The following is a 16,511-nucleotide window of genomic DNA, read 5'->3' on the forward strand; positions in this document are numbered from 1 at the left end:
GATTTAATGTATATTTCAGTGGTGATTAATGATATTGAGCATTTCTTTTTTTTTAAGAATTTATTTATTTATTCATGATAGACATAGAGAGAGAGAGAGAGAGAGAGAGGCAAAGACACAGGCAGAGGGAGAAGGAGGCTCCATGCCGGGAGCTGGACGCAGGACTCAATCCCGGGACTCCAGGATCACGCCCTGGGCCAAAGGCAGGCGCTAAACCTCTGAGCCACCCAGGGATCCCCCAATATTGAGCATTTCATGTGTTTAACATGTGCCTTATATTTTAGGTATTACTTACACTCCTTTCACAACTGTAAAAAAACACCTACCCTGGAGTTTGATACTAATCAGGGATTAATAAATGCTTGATTAAAAAGTTAACAAATGAACAGATTTTTTCCTTTCAAAATTTATGAATAGAAGTAACCCTGAACTCTTTCAAATCCAGAAATTATAAAATGCATATATTATAATCTATAGTTTAATCACGGTGGTAGAAGTTTATAATGAGATGTTACAAGTTGCTCTTTCTTTCATTTCCTAGGAGAAAATGTCACACTTCCCCTTCTTATTTATTAGGATTATTCTTGCTCTGCATTCTTGCCATTGCACTGAAAGTCTCACAGTACAGGATGGAAAGAGTAACCCTTTTAGGCAGAACACAGAGGTAACAATGAGATAAGAGTTAAATTAGCAAAATCAACACAAAGTAAATTAAATCTAATTTCTGAGGAGATGGTCTTAGAAGATATTATGTTAACAAAGCCAAAAACATGCAGGCCTTGGGCATAATGTGATTAACAGTGTAAACATATCTACAGATTCAACTTGCCATTAACGGTGGAATGGTCACATTAGAAAGAGATAAAAGGTAACCAGGGAGCCAGAATTTGCTATAATTTATTTAGTATGTAGAGGAGAAAACAATATTGAATGAGGATCAGGGCACAACACAAGAATTCTAATCATTAAAGAGGTGTTCTCTACTGTGGGGAAGAGGTGAATCATGAGGTATGTTTATCATGGCCTAGATGACAGAGCTTCTCCTTTAACTTTTGTTCAGACCCCATGATAACCAAATAGCCTGATGACTAATTTAACTTCCCCCAAATGTATGCACCTGAGGATTTGGATCCCAACACAAGAAGCATTTCTTACTGTAAAAGAATAAATGGGCCCAGGAAGAGATGAGCTAATCAGATAATGAGGATATTCTCATTAGCTTACCAGTAGTATATGACATATTTAATTAACATGGCAGATAATGATTTCACAAGCAGCAAACTTAGTTGTGTTAAAAAAAAAAAAAACTTTTTATTTTTCTATTCCTGTACTTGATTCCTATCTTAAACCCCATATTTCTAGTGGCCAATAACCAACTTAGTCTTTTCAAGTTATTTTTCAGTCAAATCACAGGTTCCTCTGTCATATGAAGATTTTCCCAGTAAAATCAAGGCTCCCCAACTTCCCCTCCTCTTCCCTACAGTCTTTGCTTGTAGCATCTCAGATTTAGAGAATGGCTGGCTGGCAGAGCCGCAATGTTGTAGAACTCCAAAAACACCAATCACAGCAGTATTAAAGTTTCTTCTAGGTCAACATTTGTCCACACTAATGTCTACTACTAATAAGCAAATAAGTGGGGGTTTCCTGTCAGTACTTAGGGATATATATTCCTCTCCATGAGATCTTTTGAAGGGAAGGATTTCATAATCATCTCCACACAAATTAGCCTGCGAAGTCCCCTCTGACCAAAAGTCTTCTTCAGACCCAATTTAGACAACTCTCTCTACCACCTTCTGCACAATTCTGAGGGCACATGAAAAGCTGTGCACTGGTTATCTATTGTGGCATGGAATACCACCCAAAACTTAAAACAATAATTTTATTACGCTCATTACTTATAGGTCAGATCTTCAAGGGCTGGGCGTTTCTTCTGCCTCTCCTGGGATTACTTGGTGGTATTTGGCAGGTGGCTAAACTGGTTTGGAAGTCCAAGACAGTTCCACTCACATGCCTGTTGTCCTGGTGGGGATGGACGGTAGGCTGAGCTTAGCTGGCCCCTGCTCCTCATCTAGGCAGTCTTAGGTAGGCTTTCAAGCAGGGTAGTCAGACTTTCTTTGGGTTGGCTAAGCCACTAAAACAACAAACTTCATTCAAAGGGAGGAGAATTAGATTGTCTCTCAATGGGATAAAGCAAGGACTTTGTGGCCATTTTAAATCTAGCTTGGAAAGAGAAACAGCAACTTTTCCAAGCCACTGTGGATGTCATAATAAACTCAGTAAGGCTAATTCAAATTCTCTTGGCCAACATCATCACCTCATACCACACTATATACCATTATTCCTACTCAAATGGTGTGAAAGCATCCCAGGATGCGATGAAATTCCCACCTGGGAAGCAAGGCACAGGTACTCACTGCTCTAGGAGCCGCAAATCATTTTAGGCTTTTATCACCACCTTCTGGGGGCTCAGCTTTTGAGTATGCTGAAGGTCAGGGAGCTTTTTTTCAAAGACCAACACCCACATTTACCCCAATTCCATCTTCCCTAGCTCTTTTGTTCTACCCAAGTCAGGAGGATGCTCATCTTTACATAGCAACCAGGACAAACAGACCTTGACTGAATAAATTTTCTTGCTTGCCTAGAATCTATGCCAGGTGTTTAGAATTCAAAACTCAAAGGCCATTAATACTTTTTTTTTTTTTTTTTTTTTTTTTACTTCTGTGGCCTTCTGAAACTTTTCTTCAGGGAGACCAAAATCTGGATCAGAGGCAAACAGGACTACAGGTAAAAGGGATTGTAAGAGAAAAAAAAAAGAATCATCTCACCACTTGCCTCAAAATAATTATTCTGTCACTTTTATAAATGAGGTTGCTGGCTTTTACATTAGTCATTCATGAATTTGTTCAATTCCTTCTCTCAAAGACTGTGAGCTGATTAAATCTAGGAGCAATGATACAAGTCAATCAGTGGACCTGCAAAGCTGAGAACCCAATTCACTTCATTGAATTCTAACAAGGGCACTCTCTGGGGCTCTACTTCATAATACGAGTAATTAAAAGCTACCTTTCATTTCTTTGGCACCTAACACTGTCCTGAGTTCTTTACTCATATTATTTTATTAAATATAGTAAAAACTTTATGAGATAGGTCAGTTATTACATCTATTCTCTATATAAAGAAACTAAGACAGAGAGATCAAGCAACTTGGAGAAGGTCCCCCAGGGACAGGTACTCTAACCTACCTCATCCCACTTTACAGTTTAGACTCTCAACCACTGTGCTATTGATGCTTTCATGCTTGTTTTACAACTGCAACAAAATTTTATTCTATTATTATAACTACTTTCTGACAAACCTACGTTTTGATTGCACTAAACTCTGGCTGTGGTCATGTATACTGACTAAGGTTTAATTTGAAGCATCTATTTGCCAAAAGTCTCTTGCAGCACACCAACCAGTAATTTTAATGGATCAGTATATGGATATGAAGGTTTAACATCGCTAGAAAAAAAAATAACAGATAATAATAGTAAATCAAGAAAATGTAATAGGATGTATAAGGGCAAAATAGGCTAAATGTCAGTTTTATGTATTATTTGAATATAAACCTCAAAAAATATTTTTTTAAAAAATCAGACCAGGTGAATATGTTTGACTATAAGAAATAACCTATAGGTATGCCTGGGTGGCTTAGTCAGTTAAGGGTCTGACTCTTGATCAAGTCATGATCTCAGGGTTGTGAGATGGAACCCCTCATCAGGCTCCATGCTGAGCATGGAGTGTGCTTAAGATATTCCCTCTCTCTCTCTCCCCGTCTGCCTTTCCACCTCCTCCCACCCCCACACACATGCACATGCTCTCTCTCTCAAAATAAAAAATAAAAAAATAACCTATGGATTGACTATTATGATTTCACTTTTTATTGACATGAAAATTTCTTTAAAGTGACTGTGCTAAGAAATCTTCCTTTGTATCCCTGTCACATATGGTGACAGCAAAGGTTAATTTGTTAATCCTTAGTCACAGACTGTAAAAAAGTAGCAGACTTCAAGAGAGTAGAACTATAATAGTAAAGAAACAGTGAATCATGCATTTCAAATCATAGCTGCTCAAATAAATAAAATATGGTGCCCCAGAAAACTCAAAGAAAAAATCCAGTTGAGATCAACCTTTATAAAAATGTGAGCCTTAATGCACTGTGTCTTGACTCCAAATAGTTTTATAAGTGTGAAAAAGATATCTTAAAATATAGCCATGTAATTTTTCAATTGAGAAAAGCTCTTCTTTTAAATGCACTTTAAACAATCCTTTTTTTTTTTTTTACAGTGCAAGGAAAATCACATATAGACAAAACCTACACCCATGCCAACAGCTAGAAAAAAAAAACCAGGATGGAACCAGAAGAACTCAGCCTGAAAGCTCCCCAAAACTTGGACACAGCTTCAATATTGGTACTGGTTTGGAGTTTTGCCTTAATATTCTTACAAACTCCCTTCTTCACCAATACCATCTGACACCCTTCAATCCTTAACTGTCCTTCCTGGACATATGTAAACTGTGTTAAACTGATTAGTCACATCACTTTTCAAGACTGTAAGCTTGAAGATGGCTATTTGTGTTGTAATAACTTCCAATCAGTCCTGGTACTGACCACCTATTTTCTAACATAAAATGGAAAAAATATACAAATATATAGTCATACATAGATACACACATGTGTGTACATTCTTTTTTTATTTTTTGGTTTCTTTTTTTTTTTAAGATTTATTTATTCATGAGACAGAGAGAGAGAGAGAGAGAGAGAGAGAGGCAGAGACATAGGCAGAGGGAGAAGCAGGCTTCCACAGGGAACCTGATGCGGGACTTGATCCCAGGACCCCGGGATCACAATCTGAGCCAAAGACAGACACTTAACCACTGAGCCACCCAGGTGCCCCATTTGTGTACATTCTTCACAAACACATCATCACACCTAAACACTTGAACTTCCAATCAAAGTTTGTATACACACACACACACACACACATATTTGTACAATCAGAATTAAAGATTTAAGATGGGAAAGCCTCCCATCTATGCTAATAAACCATCAGTTATTACATGAAATAATTTAGAAGTGGATATGGTTAACATATAGTTGAAATTTGGTAAATGTTAGTTCCTATTCTATTTCAGCTATGCAGAAAACATAAATATCAAAAAATGGAATAGGTGAAGAGAAATAGTAAAAATCTTTCACACAATGACAAAGATACACCTTTCAGGAGGTGAGGAATTTGATTTTGTTGATTGATGGATCCTTGGCACCTGGCCACAGTGGTATTCAATAAATACATGCTGATGATTGTGTGATAGGAAAGAGTGGAAGGAGTGGGGGAGAAAGCAAGTCTGGCTAATAAACTGTGTGACTCATACTGTAATAATATTCTTTCACAAGATCAGTGATTCTGATTCAAAAGCTAAGAAATCACTTCTTTCGCTGAACTACCTAAAAATACAATGTATTCACTCTAGCTCTGCAGGAGAGTGCTTAAGCTCATGGGGGAGTCGGACTGAAGTTCAGTTCAAAGCCCATTCCATCCCTTTGACTTGTATGATCTTGTTCAGGTGCCTTACCCTCCCAAAGCCTCAGTTTTCTCATGTGAAAAACAGTTACAGTAAGTAATGCATAGCATTTAGTATCTGTTTTGGACTGAATTGCATCCCCCTAAAATTCTTAGGTTGAAACCTCAATCCTCAACCTGAATATATTAGGAAATAGGACCTTTAAAGAGGCAATTAAGGTTAAAAGAGCTCATAAAGGTGGGTCTCTAATCTACTACAACTGGTGCGCTCATAAAAAGAAGAAAAACCAGGAGAGCAGCGGAACAGAGGCAAGACCATGTGAGGACACAATGAGGAGGAAGCCATCTAAAGGCCAGGAAGAGGGGCTTCAGCAGAAACTAACCATGCCAACACCATGAAATTACACTTACAACCTCCAGAACTAGGAGAAAATAACATCAGTTGTTTAAGGCACCCAGTGTGTGGTACAATAAGTATTTTCTTATAGCAGCCTAACATAGTTTTTCATAAGGCTGTGTGAGCACTGGACTAGAAGGGTCATGCCTAGCACACAGGTGCTGCCTTTATAAAACCCAATTGATATCGTTGGAGATAATTCTCCATAAGTCTTTCACATTTCTGCTCATCTTCTTAGCAGAGACTCTGAAAGCTTTGGGTCAGATGTATCTTTTCAAGGATGTTTGCAGATCAAAGAGCCTTTAAAAGAGAGGGGAAAAAACAGTGTTTTCACCTGGAGCAGAGGGAAGGTGGTCTATTGCCCAATATAATAATGATAATACTTTCCTCCAGGGCAAAGGTTGGTCAGGTTTGCTGCAGCCTATTAAAAAAGATTCAGGTTCCCTAAACTCAGAGTTCCTTGACTGAGATGCAAAACGTGTGTGTGTATGTTTGCGTGTCATCCAACAAGGCTACTCCATTTTGCCTCCAAAGAACTTGAGGGAAAAGGGGAAAGGGCAAAGGACACCAACCTAAAGTTCACATTGCTTATTATGCCATGATGACTCATGGCACCCTCAATATGACATGCCTCACCATCTCTACTCAATAGTTTGGGGAGGGTGATCGTGAACTTCTCTTTGTCAGTAAATGCAATGGGCATTTGTCATTCCTCCTCTTATTTGACCCTTCTGCAGCATTTAATATTGCCATTCAATCCCTCCTTCTTTAAAGCTCTCTTTTTGGTGTCTGTAACACTTCTGAATTTCTCTTAAATTCTGTCTCAAGCTCCTATATTCGAGCTTTAAGAAGTTTGGCTCCTCAAGGTTCAGTCCCAAGCCCTCATCTCTTTGAGTGTACTCTCCCTGAATGATCTCCTTTGTGTACACAGGTTCAGTCATCAATAATCAATCACAAATTTAATCTCTGAAACCAGACCTCTCCTCTGATACCCCAAATCCTGGATCTAATTCAACAGCCTGGGGCACCTGGGTCCTCAGGGGCTGGGTGTCTGCCTTAGGCTCAGGTCGTGACCCTGGGGTCCTGGGATGGGATCCTGCATCAGGCTCCCCATAGGGAGCCTGCTTCGTCCTCTGCCTGTCTCTCTGTGTGTCTCTCATGAATAAATAAAATCTTTAAAAATAAAAATAATAGTAATTCAACATGCTTTCTTGAATTTTTTAAGAACATTTCAAATTAAATGTATATGAGTCTAAGTTCTTGATTGCCTCTCTCTCTTCCTACACTAACATAGAGCAATAATGCACATCACTTTAATGAATTAATAGATGCTAATGCAGGAGACCGTTACTTTGGTGGCCCCCAATAAGCTGTTTCCCAGTACCATACCCTCTTGTCATCCTCTTCCTTTGAACCTGGGATGGCCTTGTATACTCACTCTAACCAACAAATGCTACAGAAGTAACCCTGTTCTAATTCCAGGCCCAAGCATTACAAAGACCTGGAAACTTCTACTCCTGTACTCTTGGGTATCCTGAGCTGCCATGTAAGAGGTTTCACCACTGGAGAGATTGCATCAAAGACCATGTGAAAAGAGAGAAGCTCAGTCATTCAAGCATCCCAAATGAGCCTAGCACCCGACCACAGCTGGCCTGCCAAGTGAATACAGCCACATAAGCCACCACCACCAATACCAGGAAAGTAATTGCATGCTGAGCCCTGGAAATTCAGGTTTAAGGGTCATGAGAATAATAAAAATGGTTATTTTTTAAGCCATTAAGTTACAGGGTTGTTTGAAGGTAGTTATAAAGGAGCATCTAAGAACTAAGAATAATTAGGTATCTATTTTTTTAATTCCATGTAAAATCACTGATGCATCTCTATTTTTTAATATCAACAAGTAAAAAAACCAACCTTTTTTCTGCCTATAATAAAAAGCCAAACAATCCGAGTTGAGAATTCTGAGACTCTAGAAGATAATTTAATAGTAGGAGTATATGCAACTCACCATTCATAAATAATACACATCTGGTAGCTTGGATATATATTCATTTCAGAACTTCAGCACTCTTTTTTAAAAAGATTTATTTATTTATCTGAGAGAGCATGAGCACATAAGTCAGGGGAGCGACGGTGGGATAGAATCTCCAAGCAGAGGCAGCCCGGGTGGCTCAGTGGTTTAGCGCCGCCTTCAGCCCAGGGCATGATCCTGGAGACCAGGAATCTAGTCCCGCGTCAGGCTTCCTGCATGGAGCCTGCTTCTCCCTCTGCCTGTGTCTCTGCCTCTCTCTTTCTCTCTGTGTCTCTCATGAATAAATAAATAAAATCTTAAAAAAAATTTTCTTAAAAAAAATTTCTTAAAAAAAAAATCTCCAAGCAGACACCCTGCTGACCGCAGAGCCCAACACGATGCTCCATCCCAGGACCCATGAGATCATGACCTGAATTGAAACCAAGAGCCAAATACTCAACCGAATGAGCTATTTAGGTGCCCCCTCGGTACTCTTTTAATACAATATTTGTCTTGTATTACTTTTTAAAGTTTATGATGCTTTGTTCGCATTCAGAAATGAAAACCACAAAATTAAATCATTCCTCTCACAAGATTAACAAATATACTTTTCTCATAAAGCCTTATGTTTGTCAGTCATGTATTCTCCTGAGATGAAGCCATCACCGTTGCTTGACTGCGGAAATTCTTAGGGATCAGTAAAATAAAAGTATTTTACAGAGCAAGGTTACAAGGAAAACATTTAGATCTTAAACTGAAGTTTTCAGATTATTTCAGAGAAGTTAAAAAGATACAAGTACCCTTTACTCTCAATTTATAAAAGATCTACTAGGTTCTGAAAGATACCATTACTTACCAAAGCCAATGGAAAAATCCATACTATCAGACAGATCTCCTTCAACAAAGGCCTTAACAACTAAAATGCTCACATCCCAAATGATGGCCCACTTGCTATCATCAAAAGTAAATTCTTATACAATCAGCTTTTCTGAACAAACACTTGGGTCTAGCTTTCAGAAACCTAGTTCTGAAGTAGTTTACCAAGTAGTGAGAATCAACACTTGATTTTGAATACTTCCACAGCTGCAAGCATAGCAGTTATTCAGCAAAGTTTCATTAGAGAAATCTGGAATTCAGCCCAATCATTTTGGATAGAAATGGTCTTATATAACTCTTCTTCAACCTAAAGGCAGTTTAGACTCCTCTCAGAAGAAGCTATTTCTGCTGAAGGGACATTTTCACTCTATTACATTAATTGTTTGGATAGTGCTGACCATGTAACACCCAAACTCCTCAAACGAAAAAAACACATCAGAATGGTCAGGACAACAAGCATCCTGAGAGTCTATGTTGCTCTACAATGTAGATGCTTACACTTATGATTCACTTTGTTTTTAATTAGCAATAAATTATGAAAGGTAAAAATCTAACAACAAAAAACTCCACAGCTTTAAAATAAAAACACTGACAGATGAATCTAAAAATACTTAAAAACTTCTTGAGGGCTTTACTCATTTCCAAATGAATTTTTAATTACATTGAAGTAATGGAGTTTTTTTAGACATCGTTTAATAAAGTTACCAAAAGAGAGGTTCTGAAATAAAAACAAGCCCCTATTCCTGAATACTGCAGTCCAGGTAAAAATGAAACAATATAATATCTTTTGTATGGGGAAATTTATTCTAGTGCTGTGTTTCTCATTCCTTGAGAGCTACCCATAACCTGAGTGGGTGAATCACTCTAGATCTTTCCTTGCCAGCAGAAAAGGCACTCTTACCACTGATATAAGTCACTGTTGTTTTGGCAAAAACAACAATATGGGGCATTGATTTCAATTCCAGTTGCTATAAGAACAAAGCATTTGCAAACTTCTTTCTATAGAAAAAAGTATCCCTTGATATCTGATTATCATGATGTTATACTAAAGAGAAGAATTTCAGGTCAGTGGTAGAGAAGAAAATGGTAGGCCAAGTGAGTAGGATAGCACAGGAAAAGATCTCAGCCTGTATTATGTTTACAAAACCTTCCTTGAGGAGTTTTCCAAAATCACTTGGCAGCCTAAAGTGAACCGAAGCTTGGAAAGCAATGGTATGGTAAACATCATCCATCAGAATTAGGTAGGCTTTGGCTAAGGCCCTGGAAGATGTCAGATGAAACCGTTGGTTCTGGCATGAATGAATTGGGTTTAAGGTTTGTTCTTTCCACTGTTCTCTCACTGCTTCCACCTGCCTTCATGGAGAATGTAGTGATGACCTAAGGGATGCTAAAAGATACAAACTTACTACAGGGGAAAGAGAATATATGTTCATGTAGAAAAAGAAAGCAGATAAAATTGAGAATAGTTCATAAAGATGGGAACTAATTAAAACTATGTATGGGAGGGGCACAAATTCATTTTCTCCTATTTTCCAATGGTGACATCATGATTTAACTTGGGAAAACCACATTTCCCCATATCAGGCAATCATGGTGTATGATCTTCCCCTGGTTTCAGTGATGTATTCAATGATGATCATGTGACCTATATAAGACTCCCATGAGATTCAATCCTGAGATTTTCATTAAAACTATTAGAATAGGGGCATCTGGGTGGCTCAGTCTGTTGAGTATCAGACTCCTAGCTGTAGCTCAGGTCATGATCTCAGAGTTGATCTCCAAACTCAGCGAGGAGTCTGCTTGAAGATTCTCTCTCTGCTCCTCCCTCCACTCGTGCACACTCTATAAAATAAATCTTTTTAAAAAACTATTAGAACAGAGAAGTTGTCCTTTTGTTAAGGATTCTTAAGCAAGAGGATGTGAACCTCATAGCAAAGTATGTAAATTGATAACAAATTCACGTGCATGGAATCTGTTTGTGTGACGCAGTATAAAGGAAAAATGAGCTGTGTGACAGAGACATGGTCCCAATGATACCTCTGAAGTCCTGACCCACCCCTGGGCTTTTCAATGATCAAATCCATTTAAGTGAGATTATCATGGTTTACAACCAACAAAACTCATACCTGAAGCAATATATACTGCAACCTGTCAAAGAGACAAAGTAACCAAACAGTGTATAGGAAAACACATACCTCAAAGGGTCATGGTAAATTATTCAAATGAGACCAGAATAAATCCTATGAAGCCATTCTCTGCTATGAGTCCCAGCGGTGACCTCTTAGATGATGATCCCAAATCCTTCTGTCTTGGGCCCTCTATAATACTGTCAGCTCTGACCTTGGCACTGTGATGGCCAGCATAAAAACAAGGTCACAGTTCAGCTACAGACATAGGATATTAATAATTGAAGCAGTTGCATAATAGTTTAAGTGATTCTGTGCCAAAAATGACCAATGCAGACAGCAAAGGTTGGAGACATCCTGCTGTGAGCTGACATAGCATGGGGGGAAAAACTCCCTTAGTCAATTAACTGTTTAATAAATTCCCTCTAACCATTCTCCTGTGAGCCCTGTTCAAAGCTGGTTTCTCACAAATAGGATCTATAATCAACTGTTTCTAACTATGTTATCTGTAAAAAGAACCACTTGGACAATTTAGGGCTTTATGCACTGAATGGCTCAGTAGGATATGTAAATTTGAAATGCTTTAGAAATTAAAGTCGTTTTAAGCAATTATGATATAAAGTTTAGTAACATTAAGACACAATGAAATATGGTAGGAAATACTTAAAAATAGCAGCAGATATTAAGCAATATTCTGGTTATCATTATGGTTCTGTTCTCTGAAGACAATAATTTAGTTGCTGACAGGGGCTCAAGCAGGTTATAGGAAATGTTGTGAGTCAACAAATAATCCTACTCTCTTGCAACTTTAAATCCTTTAAATCTGCAGTCAATTCTCCTTGGATTACTGAGAGGATCAGCAGTAATGTTTCCAGCATTGATGTTTTGCCTTAGTTGAACATGATGGGCCAAAATGCTACAGTCCTATTCTTTAGTCTCAAGTGGGTAAATTCAAACTTGTGAAGCCACATCAAAGGTGCATTCTTGAAACACCAATGGAGACAGGATGGTGTCTCGGAGCCTGTGCTCTGAACCACCGTATGGCACTGCATCCCCTATAGACATATTTCCAACAAGAAAGACTACAGAGGTTTCTCAAACACTGTGTGCTGAATTGGGTAAAGCACGTTATTTCACAAAGGTTCAGGAAGTATAATTATTACTAAGCATTTTCATAGCCCAGCAAGGAACTAACTGTTCACAACACATTAAAGAAGCCTTAGACTCACCTGCAGAATTGAAAAGGAAAACTGGAACCTGCTCTATGGAGCTAATGTATATTCAAATTTCTCTCCAAGAAATAAAAATGCCAATGCAGAGAGCAAGCCAGAACAAATAAAAGTATTAAAAATGTCTTCAGACACTGAGAAGAAGAAACATGAAAATGTAATGAAAACTTGGAAATCAAAATATGAACACAAGCAAATGCAAAAGCAGCCATACCACCAATGAAGATGTTACTGAAAATTGGAGGAGGAGGATATTAAATAATTCTATTTATCCCTCAATACTTGGAGGAAAGGATTTCTGAAACTCAAAAGATCAGAACACATATACGTGTGTCAAAGCAAAATCTCATGGTTAGAAGGTTAGCAAGAAACAAATGAACACATACATATTAGATGTAGCTATATGGTCTTAAAGGAGAATAGCAGAAGGCGGCCATGGCCAGCCACGCGAACACATACATACAGGTGCACACGCACACACTTGTGCATACACACACACACACATTCCAAGAGCAAGTCATATACCTGGGATCCCCTTGCGTCCTTTATTGCAGCATATGTTCATTAAATCTACTGTGTAGTATTGTGCAAAGCACTTGAAGATCTATAATACCCTCCTAATGTTAAAACTTTAATGGTTACTATTTTTCTTAAAGCTATCAGGTGCCAAGGGGCACTGAAGAGAGTTTTAATTTTTAAACCAGCATTTCCCAAATTTAGGATTTTATGAAACAACAAAATTTTTAATTAAAAAACACTCGCAGGGATCCCTGGGTGGCGCAGCGGTTTGGCGCCTGCCTTTGGCCCAGGGCGCGATCCTGGAGACCCGGGATCGAATCCCACGTCGGGCTCCCGGTGCATGGAGCCTGCTTCTCCCTCTGCCTGTGTCTCTGCCTCTCTCTCTCTCTCTATGACTATCATAAATAAATAATAAAAAAATAAATAAATAAAAAATAAAAAAATAAAAAATAAAAAACACTCGCAGATCAATATAGGAGTGCCAACATTTTACTTTGCAAATAAAAGGTGATAAAAATAACTGCCATCAACTATTATTTAGTTTTGTTAAACAAAGGGAAATTTTAACGATATAAAAGTAGTAGAGCAGCCTTAGTGGCTCGACGGTTTAGTGCCACCTTAGGTCCAGGGCATGATCCTGGAGTCCCAGGATTAAGTCCTATGTCAGGCTCCCTGCATGGAGCCTGCTTCTCCCTCTGCCTGTGTCTCTGCTTCTGCCCACCCCCCCCCCAAATAAATAAAATATAAATAAATAAATAAATAAATAAATAAATAAATAAATAGGAAGGTTACGTTCTCAGAAAAAAAAAAAAAAAACAATTTCCCAAAGAAGAAATATTGTGGTCTTTGAATAGTTTTTCTGGTCCACTTATTCTTCTTTCTGGTACTCCAATTATGCGTATGTTGCTGTACTTAGTGGTGTCTCATATTTCTTTTCTGTTTATTTCTGGTTCTGTTTATTTCTCTTTATTAAGGTTTCTCTCTGTTCTTTAGAGTGCATAGTCTCTAGCAATATATCTTTACTGATTCTTTCTGCTGCCACATCTAATTTGTTGAACCTCTCTAATAAATTTTCCATTTAGGTTATTTTCATTTTCAACTCCAGAATTTCTAATTGCTTTTTTTTTTTTTTTTTACAATTTCTATCACTTTACTCTCTATTTGATGAAATTAATGTCATCATACCTTCATTTCCTTTCTAAAGCATGATCTTCTTCAATTCTTTAAATATATTTATAATAGTTGTTTTGACATCTTTGTCTAAGTCTGACATCTTGGTCCTCTCAAATGCCTCCTTTTTCCTATGGGTCACACTTTTTGTTTCTTTGCATGAGTCATAATTTTTTGGTTGAAAACTGTACATTATAGACACATATTCCATCAACTTTAGATACGGATTCCTATGCCCAGGGGCTTGGCATGGTTGTTTCCTTGTTTGAGCTGTCTAGTAATTTGGCTGGACCATTTCAGAGAAGTCTATTTCCCCTGCAGTTGGCAATCTCTCCCAGCACTCTTCAGAAGGCATAGCCTTGGGCATACTCATGATCACCTTGAGAGGACAGTTTTAGTTTAGGGTAACTCGCTGTAATCTCTGCAATACTCTGTCGGTAAAATACTTGGTTATGGGCTTCAGCTAATTGCTTGGTGTTCGTTCTATTGTTTTCAACAATGCCTTGGGGGATAAATTGCTCCACAGTCTAATCTAATTAAACTTGGGACCCTACTAGCCGTAGTATTTGAGACTAGGTTTTAAGGCTTGTTGCAAGCCAGCCCAGAAGGACTCTGCTTAGCTTTATCTTTCTCTGGTTCTCTCTGTTAAGTCTAACTGGTTTACAAATGATCATTTTGTTGTCGTGGAGGTAGCAGCTCTTCTTTGGGGAGATCTAAATAGTTCTCTGTCTTAAAGTCTGCCTCTCCTCCTGGGAAAAATTTCCACAATACTGTTCTGGATCAGGGGGAAGGGTCAATGGCTCATTTCTCTCAGAAGAGCCCTGCTTTTTATAAGCAGGGTGCCTATCAGGAACACTAGCTTCTGGTCTTCTTTAAAAATATTTTATTTATTTATTCATGAGAGACAAAGAGACAGGCAGAAACAGAGAGCAAGAAGCAGAGTCATCACAGGGATCTCGATGTGGAACTTGATCCCAGGATTCTGGGATCATGCCCTGACCCAAAGGCATATGCTCAACCACTGAGCCCCCCATGTGTCCCTAGCCTCTGTCTGGTCTTCTAGATTGCCTCTCCTGGTGTGGAACCTCTCTGTGCTATGAACTGGAGTGGTTACTGGAGTCTATTATCCTTAGTCCAGCATGCTTAAGGTCAAGCTTTTACCCTACAAGATGGGGATGGGAGCTCCAGACTTCTAAGTCCTCTTGCCTCAAACAGAGTTCTACAACACATAGCTGGGGACAGAGATTATGTAGAATTTAAGAAAGAAAACAGAGACTCACCGGAGAAAAGAGGAAAAAATACAAGAAGAAATCAAAGAGGGATATAAACCATAAGAAATTCTTCAACATAGGAAAGAAACTGAGAGTCACTGGAGGAAGAAGATGTGGGGGTGGGGTAACTGGGTGATGAGCATTAAGGAGGGCACGTGATGTAATGAACACTGAGTGTTATATAAGACTGATGAATCACTGACCTCTACCTCTGAAACCAGTAAGACATTATATGTTAATTAATTGAATTTCAATAAAATTTTTAAAAAAAGAAATGCTGGCAGACTGTCCCTCCTAGGGGTAGCCCTAGACTTGAAGCTTGGGGGAGAGGGATCCCCATGTTTTGATTGCAACTAACTGGAATGCAAGATCTGTTAGGATGAATGGATGGAGCAGAAGAAAGGGAATGCATCATGGCTAAAATGCCACAAACTCTGGCTGTGGTAACCTCAGTCTAGTCAGTTTTCCTGAATACATGTTCCTCCATTTGCTGCATATCCTTAGGAACATTTCCAGATTTAAAGGGCTAGGTTTTTAGGGTAAATTTCACCAGTTACTGTCATTTCACTGAGGAGACAATCCGTGAAACCACTCCTGCTGCCATTTCAGAAGCTGATTATTAGTTTTTTTTTTCTCATTGAGCTAGTGACTGGTGAAAATTTGATGATACCCCTATATCGGTCTACAGACTGTCATTTATGGACCAAAGCCTAAACAAGTTCTATTGCCTTTTTTTAAAGAAATACAACCCTTAAAGAAAGCTCTAAATTAAGATTCTCATACTTTAGTGTGCATGACAGACACCAGGAGAGATTTTTTTTTTAAAAGTTCAGTGTTCAATCTCCAACTCAGAACTTCTGATTTATGAAATCTGTGGTAAGGCCAGAGAAATTGCACTGTTAAAAAAGAGTACCCTAGAAGTACTTCTCAAAATCTAATGTACAAATAAATGATCTGACCACCTGGGATATTTTTAATAAGATTTTTATTTTGGAATAATTAAATTTAAAGCACAGTTGCAATGGCAGTACAGAGGATTATCATATTACTCTTCACCCAGCTTCCACTAATAATAATGTTTTATAAACCATGGTATGTTGCCAAATTTAAGAGATTCACATCAAGATGATGCTATTAACTGAACTACAGATTTTCCTAGGATTTCATCAATTTTTCCACTGCTGTCCTTTTTCTATTTCAGGATACTGCATTGCATTAAGTCTGGGATCTTCTTAAAATGAAAATTCTGCATTTTATATAATGATACCTTCTATACTATTATTAGATATAAGTATACAGAAACTCCCCCAAATTCTTTGAAATAAAGAGCTTTTTGTTCCCCATGAAC

At 38.2% G+C, this 16,511-nt stretch overlaps 1 protein-coding gene across 22 annotated transcripts in view; it reads right to left on the reverse strand.

Annotated features, from left to right (window-relative positions):
• PDE4D (phosphodiesterase 4D) overlaps positions 1-16,511 on the reverse strand; it is a 1,410,178-nt gene that overhangs the window by 1,104,015 nt on the left and 289,652 nt on the right. The window contains exon 1 of one of the 22 annotated variants that reach the window (XM_072749987.1): positions 11,044-11,206. The exons of the other annotated variants lie outside the window; for them this stretch is intronic. The gene's annotated coding sequence lies outside the window, so the exon portion shown is untranslated. Of the gene's footprint in view, positions 1-11,043; positions 11,207-16,511 lie in introns of those variants that run through there. 22 annotated transcript variants of the gene reach the window in all.

The sequence above is a fragment of the Vulpes vulpes genome, chromosome 2 (genome assembly GCF_048418805.1).
Source record: "Vulpes vulpes isolate BD-2025 chromosome 2, VulVul3, whole genome shotgun sequence".
NCBI classification, from domain to species: Eukaryota; Metazoa; Chordata; class Mammalia; order Carnivora; family Canidae; genus Vulpes; species Vulpes vulpes.